Source organism: Rhinatrema bivittatum, chromosome 6, assembly GCF_901001135.1.
Source record: "Rhinatrema bivittatum chromosome 6, aRhiBiv1.1, whole genome shotgun sequence".
Lineage (NCBI taxonomy): Eukaryota > Metazoa > Chordata > Amphibia > Gymnophiona > Rhinatrematidae > Rhinatrema > Rhinatrema bivittatum.
The window spans coordinates 253,830,823-253,843,584 of NC_042620.1; the positions used below are offsets into that span (position 1 = coordinate 253,830,823).

Here is a 12,762-nt window from a genome sequence, read left to right on the forward strand (position 1 = left end):
CGGAGCGGCCTCGGAGGGAACGGGGGTAGGCTGCGCGGCTCGGCGCGCGCCGGCTATACAGAATCCATAGCCTTGCGCGCGCGGCTCCGCGCGTATCTGCTAAAATCCAGTGTACTTTTGCTTGCGCCTGATGCGCCAGCAAAAGTACGCCTAATCGTGCGGTTTGAAAATCTACCCCAGTGAGATTAAGCGACTGCTTGTGAGTGGGAGTGAGAATGAATTGAGATCTGTAGCTTTATAGTTCTCTGCTTTTCTATGGGAGATCTATAGTTGCCAGTGTCATTCAGACCTCTTGCTGTTAAAATCTGATCTACAACTATTTGCTTTAATTTTGGCAAATTGGCTTAGTTCTGTTATTCCTTGTTTAGTTACTTCACATCAGCCAGGTTTTGTAAAGCATAGATATTCTTTTTTATTTATACAATTGTAGGTACAATCCATAAACAGGTATAGAAATAATCAGAGTACAAAAGACAATGTACAGAAATGCACCCACAATCCATTTTAACCATAGAACACTAAATAACACATGCATCACATAACACAAGACATTAATTCACACCACCACAATCGTATCAAACAAATCAAAAATAGAAAACAAGAAATGCCACAGTGAGATAAGGAACTTCAATTAACATTCTATTGCTTAGAAAAACCTATAGATCAAAAGTCGCTCTTGCAGAGCGCTCTATATTAATTCAAAAAACATTGCCCAAGCTTTCACATAATTATTGAGTACTTTACATTGTATAAAATTAACATTTAATCTCTCAATATGCATCCATTCTGCCATGATATTCTGACAGAGGGTAAAAGATGGTTCTGGCTGTATCCACTGCTTTAGAATAGAAAAATAAGCTATCAATAATGCTACATAAACAAATCTCATATATCCTTTAGAAAGAAGTGGATTGAACTGTGAAGAACCCAGCAATATTAACTATCAAATGAGGAACGCCATTGAGTTCTCTGCAATAGCATCTCAAAAGGGAAATATACAAGGACATAAAAGAAATTTATGTAAAGAGAACCTTTCTCCATTTTACAATGATTTCAAAGATCAGTAACAGCAATACCATATTTATAAGCTTTCAACATTATCAATATAACTATAATGTAAAATTTAAAAAAACCTGACTATTTAGCATCAAGACAATTTGATACCATATTCAAAACATTGTCAAATAAGATCACTATTGCGCTAAATCCAATAAAGAGCCATTAGTGATTTTTAATAGTCAAATTTTATACCAAAAAGATAATCTATTCTTCTTTCCCCTATAGATTGAATATGAGCAGCAAATGAATCAAAATGAAAAATCTGCAATTCTACTAACAACCCCTCAACCCCTGATATAACGCTTAACTTGAAGATAGGCAAACATATGATCTTGGTAATTTGTATTGTTCATATAATTGTTAAAAAGAAATGAAAGACTCTGTATCTGAGCAAAAACAAAATGAAATATTCAAAATATCTTTTGTGTACCATTCTTTGAATATCCCACCTGAAACACCAGGGGCAAAAAATAAATTCCCCTGTAGAGGAAGAAAGGCAGAAATCTGAGCAGAAGATCCCTGTCATTTATTTAAACATTGCCACACCAATAACACTGGGTAAAACAGACAAAACCTCATTAGTATAGCCAGTATTTTATCTGCAGTATGAAGTGCCCCAATAAGGAAAAGTGGATAAATTTTAGATGCAACCAAATTAGGACTACAAAAAAAAAAAAAAAAAGAAGAAAAATACCATTCCCAAAAAAAGCATAATTGGCAGGTTACACTATAAAAACAAAATTCAGGGATGTTAAGACCTCCGAAACAGTGAGGCCTCAATTTTAAAAGACTAACACGAGCTCTTCTCCCTCCCCAGAGAAACTGTACCAACATCAATTTAAGACATACTATATTCCTGGTATGCAATCGGCAGAGAACCATTTGTACCTTATATAAAAGCTTCGAAAATAGCACCATTTTAAAAACGGGACACTGTGTCCCGTAAGTAAAAGAGATAAACCCTTCCATATCTGAAGCTGGGATTGAAGGTCCAATAGCTCTGAACTAATATTAAGTGAATATAATCTAATTTGTTCCCTTGGGACCCAGATCTCACAATACTTAATCTTACAATTTGCCCAGCTTAAAGGAAAAAAAATATCATGCCAGTTCAATCTCGTATTCTCCCAAAAAGAGGTAACACCTCAAACCAGCAAAGATTAATCCTCAAACCAGCAAACCTCAAAATCATCAAACCAGCAAAACATCCAAAAGATGTAAAACAACTGCAAAACATGTTATAATGAGGTCGGAGGATTACCTAAGAAGAGAAGCATATTATTAGCAAGCAAATACGACAATCAACACCACCCAAACTAAATCCAGAAACAATAAGATTCTCTAATTTTTATAGCTAAAGGCTCAATTGTTAATAGATATAATAACGGGGATAATGGACAACCTTGTCTTGCTCCACTATACAGGAGAAATTCCAAAGAAACGCAACCATTCATCTTCAGCTGAGCCTGAGGAGCCTCATATAATAACCTTATCCATGAAAGAAAAGAGCCAGATAGACCATATTTCTCCAAAATCCAGAACATATTTCCACTGGACCTTATCAAAGGCTTTTTCTGCATCTAAACTGGTTACAATATCATCAGTATTTTCTATCAGTGGGGTATATAGGGCCTCTAAGAATTTATGAATATTGCTAACCCCATGTCTACCTTTAACAAATCCCATCTGATCTTTACTTATTAACATTGGTAAGACTATGCTCAGTCTCCTAGCCAAAACAGCAGCTAATATTTTAACATCAACATTAATTCAAGAAACAGGCCTATAGGAGCCAGGATCTACAAGATCTTTCCCCTGTTTAGGAAGAATAGTAATAAGAGAATGAGTCAAACCTAAAGGAAAAGAACCTGTCATCTGACAATGATAATATATGTCCAATAAGGGAGGACATATATTCTGAACCCAACCCATACAGGCCTGGTGCCTTAGTTATAGCAAATTGAATTTTCAAGGCCTGGATGGGAGAATCAAGGCATCGCTGTTGTAACTTGGTCAACTCAGGTAGATGGAAGTCATTTAAAATAGCTAACCATACATCTTCACTCTCAGGCTGAGCCGAATAAAGAGCTGAATAAAAAACTTTTCCAAAATTGCAGAAATTCCCCCCATATCAGTAACCATCATACTTTTTTCATCCTGCATACTGCAAATAAAATGTTGTGGTCTGGCACCATGAATTAGGTGGGACATGAATATACCAGCCTTATTGCCATATCTAAACATTTTACTGTGAAATACATGATGGGATCTTAAAGCATTTAAATGAAGCAATTGATTTACGGTGCGCTTGATATCATCAGTTCTAAGCTTAACAGAGGGTTGCATATAAGAAACATGAAGGGATTTAAGACAAATCAGCTCTTGATTAAGTCTTAAAATGTCGCTGTCTCGAAGTTTATTTTTGCCAGCAGCATATGAAATGATAGCCTCTCACAACAGCTTTCCCAGCTTCCCACAAAATATCTGGTCCAATTTCAGAAGAAATATTAAAGTCTAGATATTCTTTCCATTTACGGACAAGAAAGATTTTAAAATCCATGTCACAATACAGTTGTGGATTTAGTCAACATTTAAATATGGAAGGGGAAAGAATACCCAATCGAAGATTAATGGATATAGGCGCATGGTCAGATAAAGTAAAATTTCCAATAGCTGCATGAGTAACCATTGGAAATATAGTGGAGGATATAAAAAAAGTCAGTATGGGAGTAGCTGATGAGAGTCAGAATAAAATTAAAAATCCCAATTCTCCAGGATGTAATTCCCTCCAAATATCCAAAAGCTAATGTTCTCTCAGAAGGAAAGGAACACCAGTAATCTGTTTACAAGACCCAGACAGACCATCGCAGGGCTCTAGAAATCAATCATGGGATCTCTGCTGGAAAATTGGAATCCCCTCGCAAAACAACCAAATAATCAGTGAACTGGCTAAGCATGGTAAGAATTTTGTCATAAAAACCATAATCATATAATTAGCAGCATAAATATTACAAAAGAGAAAAATTTTCCCATCAACCACTCCCAAAACCATTATAAGCCTCCCCTCAGAATCTGGGATAAAAGAAAGCACCTTGTGAATCATAATAGCAACCGCTCTGTCAACTACTATAAGAAGAAGAAGAAGAAAAAAAAGTTGTCTGACCCAATCTCCTTATAACTTCCTATGTTCGACAGGAGATAAATGCGTTTCTTGGAAGAAACCACTTGAGCATGAGCTTTCTTTAAATAAGTCAGCTTTTTTCTTTTCACAGGTGAATGAATACCATTTACATTTAAAGAGAATATTTTAAGTTCAGCCATAAGAACAATAGAAATAGGTAAAGAAAAAAGAAAATGCTCTTGACCAAGACAGACCCAAGATGCCCCCAGCACAGATATCCCAATCCATGATTGCAAAAATCAATAACCATTACAGATATCCCCAACAAGTTCTTCAGAAACACATACACATCCACTCATTTTACAGACAAAGACATTGAATCAATCTCCAAGAGACTAGACTATCCTTCTGCTCTTATTTCTTCCGTCAGCAGGAAGTACACCATAGGGGCCAAGCAATAAAATTCCCCATGAATCATATGCAAAAACCCAACATTGCCATTTTCATATAAAAGAACATAAAAACAGGACATATTGACCCAATAAACAGACCCAAATCACATATAATCTAAAGGAAAAAAGAGAAAAAGAAAAGGAAAGGAAAGAAAAAATCCCACAAGTTTCATATCCAAAGTCCAGCAAATGCCAAAACAGTAAAAATAAATAAATAAATAAGCAAAATGCACAAAATGTCTCATTTCAGTCTCCACAAAGCCAAAAATATGTAAGTCTGACATATACTAAGAGTCTTAGGGCAAGATTTCAAATGATCCAATGATCCAACAATAACTGTAAACAGCAAAGATAATCCAAGCTGCCTCCAGAATGAAAAAATTCAGCCATTCATAAAACAATCTCCCAGAAGGCAGGAAGCCAAATCAATCAGACTAAGAAACCATAATAGTTTTGTCGACTAATACTAGAAGCTGCAGTCCTATAATAAAGTAAAACAAACAGCATATATACCAACAGCCAAATGAAATGAATATCCCCCAGTCTCAAAGTGAGCAGACAGGCAATAGACCTGGAAAGGGGAAATATAATTGTAAAGTCCACCAAGGATGACATACATCAGCGATAAATTCTTTAAAAAATATCAAAAGCAGCCAACTATGCCAAAAAACAAACAAAAAAATTCCCAAAAAACCCAAAAGAGTACCAGACAAAAAATAACTAAGTTCTGTATGCATCAGCTCCTGATAGTCCAGACTATAAATCCTCCTCATCCACTGCTGAAGATTGGGAAGTAGAAAAAAAAAAAAACCCCACCAATCGATAATGGTGAGGCTATAATGAACCTGGAGCCTAAATTACTACAAAGCCATAAAAAGGAAAATTGGTTCTTACCTGCTAATTTTCATTCCTGTAGTACCACGGATCAGCCCAGACTGCTGGGTTATGCCTCCCTTCCAGCAGATGGAGACAGAGAAAAACTTGAAGGACACCCCTGTAAGTAGGATACGCCACCTGCAGCCCCTTCAGTATAAACAATATCATAGCAGAATTAAAGTGGTAACAGGAATCCAAAAATTTAAATGGTTAAACCAAATTTAGGAGACTCAACTATGTACAAAATGTGAAATCTTCATCCTGTATATAGTATGACAGGAAAAAAAATGATAATCTTTCGAGTGGAATAAAAAAAACTGGGCGGGTGTGTGGGCTGATCCATGGTACTACAGGAACGAAAATTAGCAGGCAAGAAGCAATTTTCCTTTCCCTGTACTTACCCGGATCAGCCCAGACTGCTGGGATGTACCCAAGCCGCCTCACATGGGGTGGGACCTAGAAAGCCCTGCTCAAAGCACACCGCTGCCAGAACTCTCCGAGTCGGGAGCCTGAACATCCAAACATTAATGCCGAGCAAAGGTTTGCAAAGATTTCCAGGTTGCCGCCCTACAGATCACCTGAGGGGAAATCAACTGACTTTCTGCCCAGAACGCTGCCCGAGAACGGTGCGAATGAGCCTTAAAACCCTCTGGAACTGGTCGTCCATGACATCTGTATGCTGAAGCAATAGCATCCTTCAACCACTGGGCAATAGTAGCCTTGGAACCTTTATGCCCTTTCCTGGGACCGCTCCACAAGACAAAAAGGTGATCTGACAGGCGAGATACCAGTTCCAGAGATGGTTTTCTGGGGTGATGAGTCAGACGAACTGAACAAAATCACTGTGAACCTGGATGATGTAGTAGGCCAGATTGACAAACTAAAGAGTAGCAAATCACCTGGACCGGATGGCATGCATCCTAGGGTACTGAAGGAACTCAAAAATGAAATTTCTGATCTATTAGTTAAAATTTGTAACCTATCATTAAAATCATCCATTGTACCTGAAGGCTGGAGGGTGGCCAATGTAACCCCAATATTTAAAAAAAGGCTCCAGGGGTGATCCGGGTAACTATAGACCAGTGAGCCTGACTTCAGTGCCGGGAAAAATAGTGGAAACTATTCTCAAGATCAAAATTGTAGAGCATATAGAAAGACATGGTTTAATGGAACACAGTCCACATGGATTTACCCAAGGGAAGTCTTGCCTAACAAATCTGCTTCATTTTTTTGAAGGGGTTAATAAACATGTGGATAAAGGTGAACCGGTAGATGTAGTGTATTTGGATTTTTAGAAGGAGTGTGACAAAGTCCCTCATGAGAGGCTTACACGAAAACTAAAAAGTCATGGGATAGAAGGCGATGTCCTTTCGTGGATTACAAACTGGTTAAAAGACAGGAAACAGAGAGTAGGATTAAATGGTCAATTTTCTCAGTGGAAAAGGGTAAACAGTGGAGTGCCTCAGGGATCTATACTTGGACCGGTGCTTTTCAATATATATATATATATATATATATATATATATATATATATATATATATGATCTGGAAAGGAATACGACCAGTGAGGTTATCAAATTTGCGGATGATACAAAATTATTCAGAGTGGTTAAATCACAAGTGGACTGTGATACATTACAGGAGGACCTTGCAAGACTGGAAGATTGGGCATCCAAATGGCAGATGAAATTTAATGTGGCCAAGTGCAAGGTGTTGCATATAGGGAAAAAACCCTTACTATAGTTACACGATGTTAGGTTCCATATAAGGAGCTACCACCCAGGAAAAAGATCTAGGCATCTTAGTGGATAATACTTTAGAATCGTTGGCTCAGTGTGCTGCAGCAGTCAAAAAAGCAAATAGAATGTTAGGAATTGTTAGGAAAGGAATGATTAATAAAACGGAAAATGTCATAATGCCTCTATAATCGCTCCATGTTGAGACCGCACCTTGAATACTGTGTACAATTCTGGTCACCGCATCTCAAAAAAGATATAGTTGCGATGGAGAAGGTACAGAGAAGGGCAACCAAAATGATAAAGGGGATGGAACAGCTCCCCTATGAGGAAAGGCTGAAGAGGTTAGGGCTGTTCAGCTTTGAGAAGAGATGGCTGAGGGGGGATATGATAGAGGTCTTTAAGATCATGAGAGGTCTTGATCGAGTAGATGTGACTCGGTTATTTACACTTTCGAATAATAGAAGGACTGGGGGCATTCCATGAAGTTAGCAAGTAGCACATTTAAGGCTAATCGGAGAAATTCTTTTTCACTCAACGCAAAATAAAGCTCTGGAATTTGTTGCCAGAGGATGTGGTTAGTGCAGTTAGTGTAGCTGGGTTCAAAAAAGGTTTGGCTAAGTTCTTGGAGGAGAAGTCCATTAATGGCTATTAATCAAGTTTAGTTAGGGAATAGCTATTGCTATTAATTGCATCAGTAGCATGGGGATCTTCTTAGTGTTTGGGTAATTGCAAGGTTCTTGTGGCCTGGTTTGGCCTCTGTTGGAAACAGGATGCTGGGCTTGATGGACTCTTGGTCTGACCCAGCATGGCAATTTCTTATGTTCTTACGAAAATCATTAGTGATCTCCAAGTAACGCATCAGCGCCCGCCTGACGTGCAAAAGCATGTGGAGAATTCTGATCCAAATCCGGGAACGCAGGCAACTCAACGGATTGGTTCATGTGAAAAACCGATACAACCTTAGACAGAAAGGACGGCATGGTTCTAAGAGAAACACCAAAATCGGAAAACCTAAGAAAAAGTTGGCGACAAGATAGTGCCTGAATTTCTGAAATTCTCCGAGCTGAGCAGATAGCTACCAAAAACACCGTTTTGAGCATAAGGTTCTTCAAAGTGACGCACCTGTGCGGTTCAAAAGGAGGTTCACACAACGTCCTAAGGACCAAATTCAAACTCCAGGATAGACAAACAGCTTGACTTGGTGGATGCAAATGCTTAGCACCCCAAAGGAAACGAACCACATCCGGATGAGCCGCTATGGACGCACCGTCCACCTTTCCACAAACATCCTAACACCACCACTTGACCCAGGAGAGAACTGAAAGCTGGCCCTTTTGCCAAACCCTCTTGCAAGAAGGCTAGAATGTGGATTATCGAGGCCCGCCTAGGGGAAACATTCGACCTACTACACCAAGAGTCAAAAATCTTCCAGACTCGGACATACAAAAGAGGTGGAAGTTTTGCGAGCCCGTAACAGAGTGGAAATCACTGAATCCGGATACCCTTTCTTTCTCAACTGCCGCCTCTCATAAGCCAAGCCACTAGACAAAAGCAATCCACCTGGTCGAAAAATACTGGACCTTGCTGCAGGAGATTCGGACGTTTTTAACATGGAGAAGGTATCCATTTCCTTAGGAAGCAAGATTAGAGATTTAGGCGTATGGCTTGATCCCGAATTCACCTTAAAAAAAAAAAAAAATCACTTTCAACCACGATACAAGAAGGCTATTACAAATTATTAATTCTTAGACATTTAAAACCTTTATTGAATCATGATGAATTTAGAACTGTACTCCAAGCGTTAATATTTACCAACATAGATTACTGTAATTCTCTACTGCTAGGTCTTCCAAAGTCAACAATTAGACCATTGCAGATTCTACAGAATTCCGCTGCCAGGCTCATTTCTGGTTCAAACAAAAAGAGACCATATCACTCCTGTGCTCGCTGCTTCACACTGGCTACCGGTCGAATTTAGAATTAAATATAAGGTTCTATGTCTAATACACAAAGCAATCTATGCAGAGCAGGTAGATTGGATGAATGCAGTCATACGCATTCATACTCCGCAACGAAATCTGCGGTCAGCTGGCAAAGGGCTCCTTACAATTCCATCTATTGCCACAGCTAGACTCATCTCCGTCAGAGAAAGGACTGTATCACTGGCTGGTCCAGGCCTTTGGAATTCATTACCTACCGAATTAAGGCTCCAAAGTAATTTAAACATTTTTAAGAAAGCACTGAAAACCTGGTTGTATGCTCAAGCATTTCAAATTGAAGCCAGTTAGAAACCTTTCATATAATTTTAGTATTTTAAGTTCAATATTGTCTTAATTTGATTATTTTAATTTGTTAGATAATTTTATTTTTTATGATTGTAACTTTTACTCTGTATGCTTGGTTAAATTATGTTTTTGTATGAAACTTTTTGTATCTTAAATTTTGTTTTTATGAATTTTATGTATTTTATTTTAAGAAGTTATTGTAAACCGGTGTGAAGGTATATACCACATTGTTACAGAAAAATAAATAAATAAATGACTGACCCAGAAGGAGTGGCTCATCCACTGCAAGGTTGAGGAGATCCACGAACCACGGCCTTCGTGGCCATTCCAGAGCCACCAGCACCACCGCTCTTGGATGGGCTTCTATTCTTCTCAAGACCTTCCCTACCAGAGGCCAAGGAGGGAATGCGTAGAACAGAATGTCACAAGGCCATGGGAGGACAAGAGTGTCCACCCCTTCCGCTCCGTGCTGTCTTCTTCGACTGAAGAAGCGCGGAGCCTTGGCATTCCCTCAAGTCGTTAGTAGATCCAAACGGGAAATCCCCCAGCGATGAGATATCAATGCCAACATGTCGGACAGCTCCCATTCTCCGGGATCCAATCTCTGATGGCTCAGAAAATCTGCCTGTATGTTGTCTACCCCAGCAATGTGTGAAGCCGCTATCCTAAGCAGATGAGTTTCTGCCCAGGCCATGAGCTCATCCGCCTCCGCCGCTATGGGGCAGCTTTGTGCCTCCCTGCCGGTTGATATATGCTACCGTCGTTGCATTGTCGGAGAGCACTTTCACCAACCGACAATAAACCAGAGCCAAGAACTTCTGCAGAGCCAAGTAGACTGCCCTGGACTTGAGACGATTGATGGACCCATTGCGCTTCCTGCTGCGTCCATTGGCCTTGGGCTGCCTGAGATTGGCAAACTGCCCCCCCCCCCCCAGTCGGAAAGACTGGCATCTGTAATCACAATAGTCCACTGAGGGACCTCCAGATCCATCCCCTGGGACAAGTGTTCATGGGTCAGTCACCAAGCTAGGCTGGACCTGGTCGGTTCCTGGAGGGGTAAGGGAACTTGAAAAGCTTCTAACTTGGGGTCCCAACATGAGAGCAAAGCCCTTTGCAATGGCCTCATATGAGCGAAAGCACATGGGACTAACTCCAGAGTAGACGCCATAGAACCAAGAACCTGTAAATAGTTCCACGCCCTGGGAACTAGCAGGGACAAGAGATGCCGAACTTGCGACATGAGTTTGTCTATCCGATCCTGCATCAGGAAGACTTTCCCAATCTGAGTATCTAATCTCGCCCCCAAAAAATCCAGGACCTGGGCGGGAGACAACTGGCTCTTGTTCGCATTGATGATCAAACCCAGAGCGTGAAGTGTCTGCACCTTCCTGGCGAACGCCGCCTCACATAGTTTCTTTGACTTCGCTCGAATGAGCCAGTCATCCAAGAAGGGATGGACCAGGATCCCCTGGTGACGGAGAGCTGCCACCACGACCACCATCATCTTGGTAAATGTGTGCGGAGCGGTCGCCAGCCCAAAGGGAAGTGCCTGAAACATGTGAAACATCCTGGGTAGTTTATCTTATACAATGCCCTTGCACATTACTCTATGTGGGCCGGACTAGCAGAAAAATCAGAGTCCGTCTCCGTGAACACCGGAGCCGTATACATACAGTGAATTTGGAAGCACCCATGGTAAGCCACTGCATGCAAACTGGACATACATTTGACCAATTAAGATGGACCATCCTAGAACACATCCAACCCTGCCCCCGCGGGGGTGATTTAAATTATTTTCTGAATCTTTGTGAGCAATGGTGGATCTACACACTAGCATCTCAGTCCCCTCATGGACTCAATGATTCGGTCGAATGGTCTTCTCTCATTTAATTCTCCAACAATTTTCCTTTAACAGAATTTCCGGTTATAATTGGTTTAATTACCTCTCTATTGATCGGTTCCTCCTACTTCTGAGGTAGGTACATATACTTCTAGCTTAACATGGCGGGTCCAGCTGTCAAGCCGTAGCTGCAGCCGAGTAGCAGATAACGTTTCCGGGCAGACTTCTCAACCGTATGTATTCAGTAGCATAATACCATGAAAGGCGCGCCATTGTTCAAATAAGGTTGTGCAAATGACATTTTCCTTCTTTTAGAACTGGCATTGCGGCCCCTGAAGAAGTGTATCAGAAACACGAGCCGTGTCGGGCCAACGCCAAGCTCCATACCGCCCAGCCTTCACTGCTATGATAAGTTTAAAAAAAACAATTTACTGCCTGCAACAATGCAAAACTAACTTTTACCCCGAGAAACCAATGATTATATGAAGCAAACGGCACATGAATGCTCAATGACCGTATAACGCTTACAAAAAGTGGCTTTATTGGGCTATTGAAAGCCCGCCATTTTATATGAGGTTTCTCTTATCATATAATACTCTACCAGGTATCAGCTTTAAAATATGATGTTTATTGAACATAAGATACAAGTATTACATCATATATAGCACAGTCCTTACTTCATATATGAGAACCATCTGTCAGGTGTGTCCCGACAGAAAAAAGGTTGAGAACCACTGATCTAGAATGACATCAGCTTTGAAATCTGACTCCCGTCTCCCATCTGCTAGCAGAAGAGCATAGAACCCACTGGTCCTGAGTCCATCTGGCTACACGCTAGGAAATAGAGATGGTGGAGACAAGAACAGTATACGAATTCAGGAAAGCATGGGATAAATGAAAATCATAATGCTAAATTAATTGGATTGGTGGGCAAACTGGATGGACCATATGGAATTTTTCTGCAATCATGTTTCTATGTTTTTAACTGACATCCCTCAACCTGACAGTATGGATGTTTAGCACTCAGTCCTAGCACAATGGTCTCTTCCAGATCCAATACAAAATGTCTTCCTTTCTTCCAGAAAGCCATCAAGGCGCAGTTACTCTTAAGTGGAAATGCTACTCGAAATAGTGCAGGTCTCACAACCTAACCCCATTCAACTGTGAACCAAAACATCTATTTTACCTTGACCACATATTCCAATTGGGTTTACTGCTGCTATTGTCCATGTGCATCTCAGTGTATCGGAGCAGCTATTTCTATGCCACTGTTGGTCTCCAGATTCATTAAGGATCTGTTGCAACTGCATTCACTATTTTATTTATTTATTTATTAAAGGCTTTTATATACCGACTTTTACAATGAACTAAGCAGAATATAAAATTAACC

At 40.1% G+C, this 12,762-nt stretch overlaps 1 protein-coding gene across 2 annotated transcripts in view; it reads right to left on the reverse strand.

Moving 5' to 3' along the window:
• PRR14 (proline rich 14) overlaps positions 1-12,762 on the reverse strand; it is a 170,963-nt gene that overhangs the window by 142,935 nt on the left and 15,266 nt on the right. The window lies entirely within an intron of this gene.